Genomic DNA, 14,932 nt, shown 5'->3' with positions numbered 1-14,932 from the left:
CGAGGTCAGGTCTTTAGATAACCTAAGGATGTTCATTTTTTTCCGTTTGCTTTGGTCCGGATGTAAACCACGTGCGGTCCGGCGGCAAGTGCGAGCCCATCGGGATAATTTAAACACGAGTTTTATTGCCATCAGATGATTCCATTTCGTCGTCTGGAGGTAGGTCAAGTAATTTTGAGCCTTTTGTCATGGCACGGAAAAAAGTCCGTACGGGTAAAGATTGGACGGCAAAAAAATGTAGTGGTATTGAACAACAGGAAAACAGAAAAAAAACTTAGCTTTAGCTCTCAAATGGTGAACGGCCGACAAGGCCTGGTCCTACGCAATCAGTGAATATTCCTGTTCAATAAAGTGCAAAAACCTCCTTGAGGAAAAGCACTTTTTTGCAGTCTCTTGCACTGTACAATGAAACCTTACACATGTTTTCACTATACACTGTCTAATGTATTTGTAAACAATAAAATAGCAGCTAACGGTACGATACACAGTGCTTCTTTACACAGCTCACAATCAACCTTGAGGACGGATTAATTCGAATTATCACTCGTCCGCACTGATGCAGACAATAGAATACGGGATGACCTTGAAAACGGAATAAAAGAATTCACCGCACTTTTGGAGAAACACGAATTTACGTCCGATCGGCCCGATAGTTACAGTGGAACTGAATATCTCGAGTTGTATTAAACCAGACCCTGTCAGCTTGGAGCGATCTCAATCTTCAGTTCTGCAACGCCATCGCACGGCGTCTCATTCAACATGTCATGTCAATTGTATGGGTCCGCAGTGCTGCTATTTTGGCGCGTACGAATTTGACATTTCTCTCCCCTACTTCTATGTACGTGATTCGATGCGGACTCGCCTGAGGGCGCCATGGTCGCAAAAAAGGATGTTGCCAAAGATTTGTTCGGGAAATGTGAGAGCTGGATATCTTGTTAATATGATGTCTTTGATTAAACGCAACAACAACAGCTCAGTTTAAGAATTTAACTCCTAAATTCCGGTTCAAATTTTATTTCCAGATTTCAGACTCGGAATTCAGAACCTGCATTTAGGGTTCCAATATCTGAGTTGAGGCGGTAGTGCTCAAAAGTTTAGGCCTCTCAGAAAAAAGTCCCTATACAAAATGAGAACTAAATCGAATATGGGTAAGAGGTGCCGTACGGCGGTCAAAGTTTGAAATATTCGATCTAGAAAAAAAGTCTTGAAATGCCACAAATTATGTTTGATGCCAATTGCATGAAACGTCCAGATTTAGTGTCATCTCGGAATTATTTTTTTAAGGAGCGGGTAGGGTCTAACACTTATGAAAAATCATTTAGTTTTTCTTTGTATTTTCTTATAGTAAAACATTTCAAGAATATTCTGTGAAATTTTTATGCTTATCGGAACAAAACCCAGCAAGTTATGGGTCTTTATCTTCGTTTATCTCATACCGCGAAAAAATAAGAACTCGGCGCATAGACCCAAAACTTCTGCTTTGATTGACTTAAAAACTTGACAAAACATTCTTGAAATGTTTCATTATAACAAATTATAAAGGAAAAAATATGCTTTTTTGAAAATATTAGACCCTACTGGTTCCCTTGAGTTGTAAATTGTTTCCATTGATTTTATAGACAAAAAACTTTAAACGCGGTTTTCTCGAAAGCAAGTTTTGAAAGTCCTCGTCTATCGTCATTCAAAAACTACTGCACCAATTTTGTTCAAATGTTGCTCACAACAAACCCCAACGTTTTCCTTTTCGTTGTTCGTTACTTTGGGGAGATTCAAAAAATTAATAAAAAACAAACAGAAACGTTGGGGTCTAGAAAAACTTCTACTCTAACTATGCTGCTTTGATTTGTTCACTTCTTATTAGTCTGCGCTGAGATATAGTGGACACCGCAAATCATGATTTTTAAGAAGTGTCCTCAAAAATACCTCTTCACCGACTTATTTCTCAATATTTTTCCACGAAAATATCAAAAAATGTTTTTCGAATGATGCTTTTTAACATGCAAAACACTTGAATTTATTTAGTTGAAAGATAATTCTGAAAAAATAGCAAAACTGTTGATTTTTTTCATCATTTACACCCTACCATTCCATTAAGATCGATTTTCTGTTTCCGAAATTTAAATATTTATTTGAATACAAAATATCTTAGAATTGTTTGATCTCGTGTGCAATTTAAAACCATTCGACAGCAAAAAAAAATTGATTTCGAAAATCTAAGTCCCAGAGTCGAGGTTTAGAATTTTTTTTCGATATAACATAAAATGGCATCCGATGGCACCCAAAAATAATTTTTGATTTCGGAAATTTCAAAATATCAAAATGAAAAGAAAATTTTTTTCTATATTAGATTAAATCTCGTCGTTTCATGCACTCTTCTGGCATAGAAAATCGATTGCGGCATATTCATTTAACTTTTTTTGAGGTGCTAAACACAGGAACCGTATCCTGCATGCTACAATTTAGTTCAGAATTCAAGCTCAGCACTCAGTTCTAGAACTAAATTCGGAATCTGAATTCTCAAAAAGAGCTCAGTTCCAGAGTTATAAATCGACATTCATGACTAAATGACCGAACTTGAATGTTGCAAACTGATTTCTGAACTTGTTGTAGGTTATGACTTATGTTGTCGTCATGAATGAATGATGACAATAAGTACTTAATAGTTGTAAACATCGGCTAAATTCCACAAATCGGTTCTTTTTAGAACCATTAAGGTATATCCAAATAACTATGTAGTTTTGCTCCACTGAGCACTTCCTTTTATTCTGCGTAATTTAATTGTGTGGTAGAATATATTTGTCGTCAAAAAGTCACACTTTAGCATAGATGCACCGTTACTATTCTGGAAGCGAAGCAGTCAAAATAGCAAAATTCACACAATCAATCAACTAATATGAACGATTGTCTATATTCGGAATTTTGAAAGCAGTTTTATTCGTATTCGCGTCATCCAGCTATGTCCGTGACATTACCCACCCGCTTTTTTCTGATTATGGACATTTTAACAATTCAGATACAAAAATAATACTTTCGAGAAATATGTGTCATGATATCATTATTCGTTTATGAGTATAACTTCGTATGCAATTGCACCGTTCAAACAGTCAATCGTACCGCACACGAATAGTCTTTTTTAGGACTACCACCAAATCAATTTTTATCAAGACCAAGGTTGAAAATAAAACTATACTGAATTCCATATGTTTACGTTTCGTCTTCGACTCATCAGTGCGTCAGCGGATTATGTTGAACTGCTGACGCAAACCCCCGGATCAACATAATTCGCTGAGCAGACATAAAGTTAATGTTATTTGCAAGACACTTTTTAATTACACAAGAAGACTGACGTTTCGAAAGAAACAAGTTTAGGCTTGCCGGCCGTACAGATTGTGGTAATAAGAAGGGAAAATTGCATTTAAACAATGTCACTGTTTGGTGTAGATTATGGGTAGGTGGCATTATTCGTGAAATACCGGCCAATATATTAAAGAGAATGTTCCAAAATTATGCAACATTTGCATGAAATTATCTTCAAACAATAAATAATATTGATCGTTCTATCGTTCCTTTAGAACTGCTGCCAGTGCAACATAAACTGTTAAGCAGGCGTGAAGTTCACGTTGCCTGCGAATTATGTTTTGAGGTTTCACAGTTTTATATTTTCGAATCATCTGATTTTTCTTTATATTACATGAAAAGCTCATCAGCTTCAGCGACTAATAAAGTGTGGTAATCTCTCGGAAAGGAGGATCAACGAATACTATATTGAAAAGGGTAATCGTAAATCAATCTGCATTGTCCATCATTCTATTCAGACGTGGAGTTTTTTTTCACAAAAGTTTTCCCATCCTATCAGTTGATCGGGTTTCGACTGGAAACTGTTTTTTTTTTCTATCCCCGGCTTGAAAACCACTGCGGCCATCGGATATAACATTCTTTCTGAATACCCAATTGAGTGCTTCGAGAAGAACCAATTTGGCAAGAGTAGAACCAATTTTAATCATATTATATTATCTGTTATTCAGGTTTGCAGTGCTGTTATTGGAAGTTTCATATTTTGATTTTCATTTTATATAGTCTAGTGCAATCAGCCGACGTGGAGAATAGGTAATCATGAATCCAATCACAAACAAATAAGGGATGGAAGTGAAAAGCAAAAAAAAGTGTTTATATTCCGATGCGGAACTGATATTTTGTTTCGACAGACTTCGCATCCACTTCGTACATGAACTCAACAATTTCATAACTAATAGTGTTAGTATTTAACTGGAACTGAGAATCCTTCCAGTTCGAAGCTTGAACATATGGTAACTGGTTGTTAATTTTTTAACATTCAAATCCTTTCAAGTCGGAAGTACGATATCTGTAACCCTATCAGTTCTGGTTCCCTCGAATTATGTCCGTATGTTTCTGGCAACAAACGAATCGAGTCGAACATGTTGATTAAAATCAACTTTCTCGATACAAATTTTCCTAATTATTGTTATTTACTTTCTCTCTCTTTATTTTCAGGTTAGTAATCGCAGCAAAAAATACAAATACATTTCGAAAGTGCGATCTATTCTACTGAAGGTAATTGGTAGCACTTGTAGGTTTTGGTGTAATATTTTTTATGCAGGTCAATTGATTTTACAATCGATCGTTCCGATTGGCTACGAAGAATGCAAGCGCCTATGGTTGCAAAAGTAAGCTTACACAAACAACCCGTTCGGGTTGGTATGATTTGTTTTAATTTTTAATTTAAACATGTTGCGTGATTTTTGAAAAGTTCAGGGCTGTTTTAGAATTTCATGAAACAACGGGATCTGGTTCATGCATTTCTAAGACATCTGGCATTGAGCATATTGTTTGATCAATTGGGGTATTACCGTTTTACGAAATTGGAGAAGACCCGTTTTGATACACTTACAAGATCATATTTTCTATATGAATACACTCAGAATATTACTAAAAAGCAATTCCATATGAAATTGAAGATTTTTTGTATTTTTCTGCTTGGTTTAAATTTTGCATAAGCATTCTTCATAATCAAAAACATAATGCGGGAGGGTAATGTCAGAGACAAAACTGGAGGACGTGCGCACGAACGGAACTGACATGCTTTTTCCACACATCCGAATATCGAAAACCGCATGTACTAGTTAATTGATTGTGTGAATTTTGCAAACTTTCAATGCTTCACTTGCACAATTGTTACGGGACAATTATAAAGCGGAACACACGAGTGCAAAATATTTCGTGGTAGTGTATAACAAAATTGTTCTAGCAATTTAGAATTTTCAAATTCAAGTTAATTATTACTTACTCTAACATACTCTTTCAGTCGTAGACCACGCGGGTATCTGCTGTATACAGGAGGCGTATCCAGTCAACTCGGTTCATGGCTGCTCACCGCCAGCCACGGTAGCTGCGAAGGGTCCGCAGGTCGTCCTCAATTTGATCCATCCATCTTGCCCGCTGCGCGCCTCTTCTTCATATACCGGTCGGATCATTATCGAGAATCATTTTAACCGGGTTGTTCTCCGACATTATAACAACATGCCCGGCCCACCGTAACCGCCTGACCTTGACCGTTTGGACGAGGGTTGGTCCTCCCAGCAACTGGTGCAGTTCATGGTTCATTCGCCTTCTCCACGTACCGTCTTCCATCCGCACTCCTTCCGAAAATGGTTCGTAACACCTTCCGTTCAAAAACACCTAGTGCGTGTTGATCCTCCGCAAGCATTGTCCAGGAATCGTGCCCGTCCTTATACCTGGGCATTCGTGTCATAAGCTTGTTCCAGTTGCACGTAGAACGCTTCTTACTCGTCATCGGGTCTCCCTTCGTGTGGGCAGTGCGCGTTAATGATGCTGTAATTGAAAAAACGGCCTTTAATTCTCAACTTACACATCCTAGCGTTGATCGGCTGCCACCCAATCACTCGTTGACGCATCTTGCCCAGCGCTATAAAGTCAGTTCCCAGCTCGTTCGTTGTGCCACAGCTTTGGTAGAAGGTAGCCGCTCGATGTCCGCTTTTCCACACCTTCTGTCCCGTCCAACAAAGCTCCTGCAGCGCTACGACGTCGAAGTTGCGGGGATTTAGTTCGTCGTATATTATCCTGTCGCAGCCTGCGAAACCTAGCGACTTGCAGTTCCATGTTTCCAATCGTAGTCCTTATTTCGTCTCGTGGGTCTATGCCGATTGTTCCGGGTCATATTCTCTCCTGTATTATTCGTAATAAATGTTTTATGGGCGGCTTATTAGGCCTACCCCAACCCCCTGTTTCGCCGGAGGATCATCGTGCTTGCTCTGTTTAACGTCCCAACTAGCACTAGGACGATCCTGTTGGTTGGGTTGCAACCTTGAATTTAGCTGAACGGGATGCAGCATTTCATACACAGCCGCTGGATACCAGAACAGACGCTGTTTGAAGCCGCTCCTACGACATCCTCTAAAAAGGGCCCCCTTCCCTGTCAGCATACAACCAAGGTCCCACCGGGGTTGGTTACCCGATCTTTCCTATGGTTGCTCGTACTCCAGCTGGCACCGCGGGGAGGTAGGGATAGGAGTTACTGGACAAGAGGCTAAGAGTCACACTGGGGCCTGAATTACGCATTGTCCAGTCGTTTACCAGCCAACCAATTAATTATGATGACATTAATTCCAATGACGTACTTGTCAAACCCATCTAAAAAATACAAACTGTATAGCGATTTGAGAGAATGTGCACAAATCGAATTTAAGAATTCTAAAATATACAAGCATAGAGAGAAAGTATCTACTTACCTTACCTTACCTAACAGCTATAGGCCTGGGGTGTCCTTTGCTGTATCAAGAATACGTCTCCACATAACTCGGTCCATGACTGCTCGTCCCGGGTTGGTGGTTCAATGCATAGGGCACTAGTCTTACAAGTCAGTTGTCGTATGTTCGAGCCCCGACCTGGAAGGATTCGTAGTGTCAGTAGAATCGTAGCACCAGCCATGCAATGGTTCTGTACACTCTGAATCGGCTGCGAAGTCTGTTGAAATAGAAGGTCAAATTCCATTACAGGAATGTAATACCAAGGCTTTGCTTTGCTGCTCGTCGCCAGCCACTCAAGTCACGGACGCTTCTGAGATCACCCTCCACTTGATCGATCCACCTTGCTTGCTGCGCTCCTCTTCTTTTTGTACCAGTCGGATTAGATTCAAGAACCATTTTCACTAGGCTGTCGTCCGACATTCTTATGACATGCCCAGCCCATCGTAGACGTCCGATTTTAGCTGTCCGTACGATGGGTGGTATTCCTAGCAGCTGTTGCAATTCGTGATTCATACGCCGTCTCCACGTTCCGGCTTCCATCTGCACTCCGCCATAGATGGTCCTCAGTCCCTTTCTTTCGAAAACAATGAGGGCGCGTTGGTCCTCTGCCAACATAGTCCAGGTCTCGTGGCCATAGAGAACAACCGGACTAATGAGCGTTTTGTAGATGGTCAATTTCGTGCGGTGGTGTACTTTTCTCGATCGAAGGGTTTTTCTGAGTCCAAAGTACGCACGATTCCCTGCCAAAATGTGTCTCTGTATTTATCTGTTGGTGTCATTGTCGGCTGTCACCAGTGAGCCCAAATACACAAACTCGTCAACCACCTCGATATCGTCACCGTCTATCAATATTCGTGATGGGAGGCGTAGTGTTTCTTCTCTAGAACCTCTTCCTCTCATGTATTTTGTTTTCGACGCATTTATGGCCAGTCTGATATGCCTAGCTTCAGCTTTCAGTCCAATGTAGGTTTCCGTCATCTTCTCAAGGCTACGTGTCACAATATCGATATCGTCAGCGAAGCCAAAAAGTTGTACGGACTTTCGGAAGATCGTGCCACTCGTGTCGATCCTCGCTCTTCGAATCACACCTTCCAGGGCAATATTGAACAAGATACAAGAAAGTCCATCACCTTGACGTAGCCCTCTCCGAGATTCGAAGGGACTCGAGAGCGTCCCAGATACTCGGACGTAGCACATCACTCTATCCATCGTTGCTTTGACCAATCGCGTCAGTTTATCCGGGAAACCGTATTATCTGCCATAGCTGTTCTCGATCGATTGTGTCTAATGCCGCTTTGAAGTCAATGAATAGGTGATGCGTGGGTACGTTGTATTCACGACACTTCTGAAGTACTGGTCTTATCGCGAATATGTGATCCGTAGTGGCCCGGGCTCCAGTAAATCCCGCTTGGTACGGCCCTACGAATTCCTTAGCTATTGGTGATAGACGACGGCAAAGGATTTGGGAGAGTACCTTGGAGGCGGTGTTGAGCAATGTGATTGCGCGGTAATTGCAACAATCTAGCTTATCGCCCTTTTTGTAGACGGGACATACCACTCCATCCATCCATTCCTGCGGTAGAATCGCCTCCTCCCAGAAAGTATCAATAATTCCTTTAAAAAATCATGAAAAGTGGTAAAATAGTGGCTTTTATATACTGATATGATATGCACTTCACAAATTAGATATTTTAATAGTCATTTTACAAGCCAGTTGTAATTCCATATGAAAAATATCTTGTTAGAATATTATTCAGTTCTTTTATAAAATTAAACATAGTTGGAACCAGCTAGGTGAAGTATTGTCGTCACGCCAAAGAGATTGATCTGTAACAAAGAATGAACAATTTCGCAATAGGCGAGAAAATCAATTCTATGAGAATTCTGGTTATTAATTGAATGATTAAATTGATCGTCTTAAACAACATGCACAAATGTGTCTTCCTCAAGTCCGTTGGAAGCGTCATTCCATAAATGACTACTGCTTTCAACAGGACGGTGCAACATGTCATACAGTTCGACTAACAATCGATTTGTTACGACCATTGCTCCCCGGATGAGTGATATTGAAAAACGGTCATCTGACTGCCCCCCCCCCCCCTTTCTTTTCCCCTTTTTTCTTTCGGACCTTTTTTTTAAGGTGAATCTCAGAACTATTGGACTTCTTTACAACCGTATCCGTCAGGAATTGCCTGCCTCATAATCGATCTTCAATCAGATCCAACATAGGATTTGAATGTTCACTTCATTTGTTTTCTCGTATTAGCAGCTTTCCATGAAACAAACCTATTCTAACAAACCGTCCACTTGTTACTGCAGCATTCACGGAAATCGTACAAAAAGTAGACAGTTATTTCAAAAATAGACATTGCTCTGGTCATGAATGAATGGTTCCGTTGCACACAGTGCCATTCGCAGATAAGTCCGCGAATCACTCTGATCCATTTAGCCGTGTAGTCGCCACCGCAGCACATACACACACACACACACTCATTTTATGACATACATATGTTCGTGTCGAACAGACAATTCCTCAGTAGTACACCGTATTTGCGAGCTAATGCCGGCGGATCACTATCAAGATTGTTCTAAACGATCAGGGCAATTTGCACAATTACATCAATTTCAAATCTACTCAATCAGCCCGGCAGAATGTTTTCTTCCCAGTGCGAGTAAGCATATTGCTGCCGCGCGAAGCCCTGAGTGCCGCCTTTTGTCAAGCGGAGTTGGGGTGGTTGTTTTTTGTTTCTGTTTTTCACTAAACCTTTCGACTTTCGTTCAGGTCACCATACGCGAATGGGTACTGTTAAGAGCTATTGAGAAGAAAGATTGATGTTTTGGAACCACCCCACCCCTTCTTTTTAAGCCCATTTTACGAGTATCACACGCCTTGTTAACGGCCGAAAGTGTTCACTCACGGCAAATAGAATCGGATATATTATAAGAATATAAACTCTCCAAAGTGTCACATACCAATATACATACATATGGTATGCATACAGGGTCCCCTTCCCCGACAGTACCCTCATCAGTTCATCCGTTCCGTCTTCGAGACAAGGCCGGTTATTTATATGATACCGTGAGTCTAAAAATAGCTTCACTTACAATAAATTATCTACGTCTTCACTACTTTGCCCCATCACACGCCATGATTTGGTGTCTCGTTACTGAGGCTGATGCTTGATCAGGCACATCCACCCAGCCCTTCATTATGGGAAGCCTCCTCCAACGATCGCACCACTGTCTCTCTTTCTCTCCCGGTTGTCGATGGCACGTTTCTGCTCCGGCTATCTGCTGTGCGATTGTTGACCGGCGTACATCCGACGATCGGTCAGCCAGCCGAAAAAAAAGTACATAACTACATCATCCCGCAGGCAGGGGACGGGTTCCCGGCGTCTGTGTCGTTTTCGTTGGTTGGAGCTGGTCCCGCATACGACGGGACGGTGTTGTGATAAGCTGCCCTTAACCGGTTGGGTCACTCTTCATGCGGTAGAAGTTATTTTTAGAATGCATTGATATTTGTTCACTTATTGTTTACGCATTTGGATAGTTTTGAATATCGCTTTTCGTTGGGCATTTTGTTGTGCCTTCTCGGTTGTTTAGTGTTGGTGCCGGTCCGCGCACTACACTCATCTGATACGTCTTCCGATATTCGTCCGGTTGGCGATAACCACGACGATCGGATTGATCACAGCGGTCCGTGGTGGCGAATATGCATGGACGCCAACGTCTTCTACCTACACACACAACTGAATGACGCAAATTGTGATGCTCGAATGCCGGATCATTTATTTGTGGTGGCTCTTCAAATTACTCCATGCTGCTCTTCATTCAGATTCAGGCATTTCGTTGGAAATTAAACTGACGAATGTAGGACAGTGCTTTACTACGAGGTTGATGACCTTTTCGTGTGATTTATGTTCGTGCTCGTTTGACAGCATGATTCCAGTGTCGCCAGTGTACAAAATTTGGTCTAAATTAATTTTTAAACATCTGTAGATTGTCAATCTTTGCGATTCAAGTTAAACTCCAAGCGTGCATTACCAACTAAGTTCGTACTGAGATGTTCTGCTGAAACGATAAACGATAGCAGTTTCTATAGTACAAGTTCAAAACCAGCGGGTCCGGAAGTGTTTCCGAAGGTTTCTAAATGGTGTAAAGACTGTCCCAGAAAGTATGGACGCACTTTGATTTCGCTGTAAATAATTGACAAGTGTTAGATATTCAAATTTTATTCGATATACTGATAATATTAGACTACAACAACAGAATATTATTCTCAACATTTGCTACTTAGCCATTGTGACTAGCTGGCGCACCTTCTTGCGAACGTTCCTCATTAAATTCCGTACAGACTTCTTGGCGACAAGTTTTGACACTTTTTTCCAATCTTTTTGAAACTGTTGAATGGTTTCGGCTGCCGAGACATGTATCCTAAGATGTACCTTCGTTAATACCCAAAATTCCTCAATTGGTCGAAGTTGTGGACAATTTGGTGGATTCATGTCTTTTGGGACGAATGTGACATTTTTGGTAGTATACCATTCTACCGTTGATTTCGAGTAGTGGCCAGAAGCCACTGTTCATTGAAGCAGTGGTGATGAAGGGTTTCGAAATCTTACCGCAGCTACAAATTGCTTGTCAGATCATAGCTTTCTTACCAAATTTTTCGACTTCAATCGATGTCTCGGACGATTTTAACACTTGCCCTTCTCGCACTTTATAATATTGTGGTCCCGGCAAGGATTTGTAATCGACTTTCACGTAGGTTTCGTCGTCCATGATTATGCAGTTCAAATTTCCAGCAAGAATCGTATTGTATCATACAGCCTTCGAACCCTCGGCCTGATCGATGCTTCTTGTTTCGGACTACGTTTTGGTTGTTTCTGCTTCTTATAGGTTCGAAGATTCAAACGTTCTTTAGCACGAAGAAAATTTGACTTCAAAGTGCCCACTTTTTTGACCACATCCCGAACTGAAACCTCCTTCTTTTGTTCGAACGCCTTCAGTATACGTTTAACCAACTGAGGGTTAGCAGGACTTTTTTTTCGACCTGTTTTCGGTTTATCCTAAAAAGTGTTATCCTCACCGAACTTTCTGATTGTATTTCGCACGGCTTTTTCACTTACTCCTTCCATTTTTGCTATTTTTCTCAGTGACAGTTCGCGTTCTGTGCACCATTTGTACATAATTTTTCGACGTTGTTCTACTGAAAGTCCACGCATTTCGAAACAAACTAATGGAAACGAATAAACAACTGTACAAGTGGTTAGAGAAGTTTGTAAACAGCAGGACGCAGCCATAAAAATTGACAGATCTGAACCATTGCGAAATGGCAGCGGTTTTTGATTGCGTCCATACTTTCTGGGACAGTCTTTATGTGTAATCAATCGTAATTATCGTAATCAATAATTGTGTAAGGAGCAGTGTTGGGAAAATCATGATCGGAAAAAGTTCATTTTAGTATCACTCGTAGAAAAAAAAGGCGGGTGGGCAATGTCAGAGACATAACTGGATGTCGTGAATACGAAAACAACTGACATGTTCCTTAACACTTCCGAATATCAATTAGTTGATCAACTGTATGAATTATGCAAGCATTCCCCCTTTCAACAAATTTTCGCAAAAACAAAGAAGGCTTCACTTGATCTCGATTACTGTGAATTTCACACAGCGAAAAGTGCACAAATCTAACCAAACTGATCTAGATTTGCACTAAACTGGGGATATTTCTCTTCGATTTGCGAACAACAAATCCTAATAGTTCTTTAGAAAATTTTTAGAGTCATTAGAACGGCTGATTTTGTGTAATGCTCTCCACCGTTGCTTTTTCACCAATGCAAATGACTGGCAGCTGTGACGTAATCGCTCTTGTCAGAAGCGAAACTAGCTTTGCAAACGACACAAAATACATCTGCTCGCAGTGGCGATAGAATCCAAACTGATCCAATTTTTGCTGAGAGGTTTGTTTTTACCTGATTTCGTTTGTAGCTTTTTTGGGCGGTCCTAACGGCTATAAAAATATCCGCATCCAGAATTTTTATGTCGATTATTTCATTTCGGATTTACATTTCATTGAAAGAAACTATCCGGTTGCTGTACGGGATTCATTCCTGCCTTCCAGAAGGACCAAATTGTGGAAGTCACTACGATATTAAACACTGTTCGGAACATTTTCTCGAACGATTTGTTGTACAGCAGCAGATATTATGTTCTCTTCCTCAGAACGCGTTCTGATTGGCTGGTGTTGACATGGGTCAAATGAGACCCATGTTTTTCAATAGTGTACTATTGAAGTACTTCAATGCTTTTTCTGTACACGCTTAAGTTGAAAAATCGATTCTATTGGTAATTAGATTATACAGTGGCGTCTCGTGACAAAATTGACTAGTTGTGCACTGCTCATGTCGTATGATAGCAGATGTTACAGTTCGTTGTAAGTGAAAACTAAAGATTGAGGAATGTAGATTCGCTTGTGTTTTTCAATACAATGAGATAACGATATATTTTCGGATGGTATTTTTTACTAAACAAACAAATCTCAGAGCTGAACTGAGTAATTCTCTCTTCTTTAATCTGTGCAGTAACTCATGTGCACGGAAAAGACACCAACACAGCGACAACAGATACTTGAAATTTAATGTCTAATGTATATGAAATGCGTGTAAATACACGCAATTTCGGTGCGATCCAACCTGCTTTCATTGAATAAATAAAGATTCAAAAGAAAAAAATAATTTAATTTGGATGGGGTTGGAGACACAGTTCATTCCTTCAATTCTACCGGTTGTGCAGTGCACTGAACTATGAGCTTTAAAAATACAAGAAAGGCTAACGCGCTTTATGAATTATCCTCTTTGATACTCGTTATGATTATACCAAACATTTCAGAAAAGATAAATTTTGAATTATTTGAGATTATGTCACACAACTGAATATTTTATCATAAAATTGTGATCATATTTTCGATGGCATGTAGCAAAAATTATGTTGATTCGTTAAATACAACAAGAGATATTCACGATCAAAAACTTATCACTCTCTCAGAGGGTAAATTTTGAAAAGGAACCCCATAGTAAAGTAAGTCGTATTCACGACAAACCCAGTTCAAGAGATTTTCAAAAAAAAAAAATCAGTGACTGAAATCATCACTTCCGAGATTCTAATTCATGACATACGCATCGAAATAATTTTGAACTTCAAAGTTCACAAGTGATTTTTTGTGTCAGCGAAACTTGACGGTGTATTTTTACCTACAAAAGTATTGCTAAAGAGATAATCGAAACAGAGAAGAGTCTCCGATGATATTTCCATGCTGAATTCCCTTTACGCTTCAGTTCGAAACCGAAGTGATTCGTACAAGATTTTATTATTATATTTTCTGCAATAATAAAATTTCTACTGAATAAATTCGCAACTGAATTGCAACTGAGAAATAATGATTGCAATATTTTCGATGCACGTGAGCTGGTCAATATGAACAACAATATTTTTTTCACATTCCAAATAGTGATTATAGCGACGGAAGACTGTTTTAATTCCAGCTGACTGATTACACTGCACTGTTTCGATTAAACTCAATAAAACGATAATTAGCATGAATTACAGGAGTGCAGCATTGTCAGCATGAATGAAACACTCAAACGCTGTGCCTGCGCCTGACGCGTTTGAATTGGCCTGCGCTCCTGTTACTTCTGCGTGCGATATTCAGGTTAAATCGGGTAATATTTTTAATCAGTAGCATAACATGCTTTGCGATTGTCACTATTATTATAACTATTATTAATTGTTGTTTTTTTTTATGATGTTACTCCACTACCACGGTATTGCTAAATAAATTTCAAACACATCACCACTATTGATCCACTTATCAACAACCCTAGGCGCACTGAACATTTTCAGAAGGTGCATTTTTTGTTCATCGGCGAATTTATTCATCAGGTATGCTGCAATGGGTTGAGATTTAACTAAAGACTGTCCCAGAAAGTATGGACGCACTTTGATTTCGCTGTAAATAATTCACAGGTGTTAGATATTCAAATTTTATTCGATATATTGATAATATTAGACTACAATAACAGAATATTATTCTCAACATTTGCTACTTAGCCATTGTAGCACCTTCTTGCGAACGTTCTTCATTAAAT

General features: G+C 39.9%; 1 protein-coding gene across 2 annotated transcripts in view; it reads left to right on the top strand.

Annotated features, from left to right (window-relative positions):
- The window catches only part of LOC131438559 (receptor-type guanylate cyclase Gyc76C-like), a 263,635-nt gene that overhangs the window by 132,468 nt on the left and 116,235 nt on the right, over positions 1-14,932 (top strand). Inside the window, exon 1 of one of the 2 annotated variants that reach the window (XM_058608660.1) lies at positions 4,525-4,572. The exons of the other annotated variant lie outside the window; for it this stretch is intronic. The gene's annotated coding sequence lies outside the window, so the exon portion shown is untranslated. Of the gene's footprint in view, positions 1-4,524; positions 4,573-14,932 lie in introns of those variants that run through there. 2 annotated transcript variants of the gene reach the window in all.

The sequence above is a fragment of the Malaya genurostris genome, chromosome 3 (genome assembly GCF_030247185.1).
Source record: "Malaya genurostris strain Urasoe2022 chromosome 3, Malgen_1.1, whole genome shotgun sequence".
NCBI lineage: Eukaryota > Metazoa > Arthropoda > Insecta > Diptera > Culicidae > Malaya > Malaya genurostris.
Note: the sequence above shows the minus strand (reverse complement) of the source record. Positions and strands in the feature narration are given on the sequence as shown.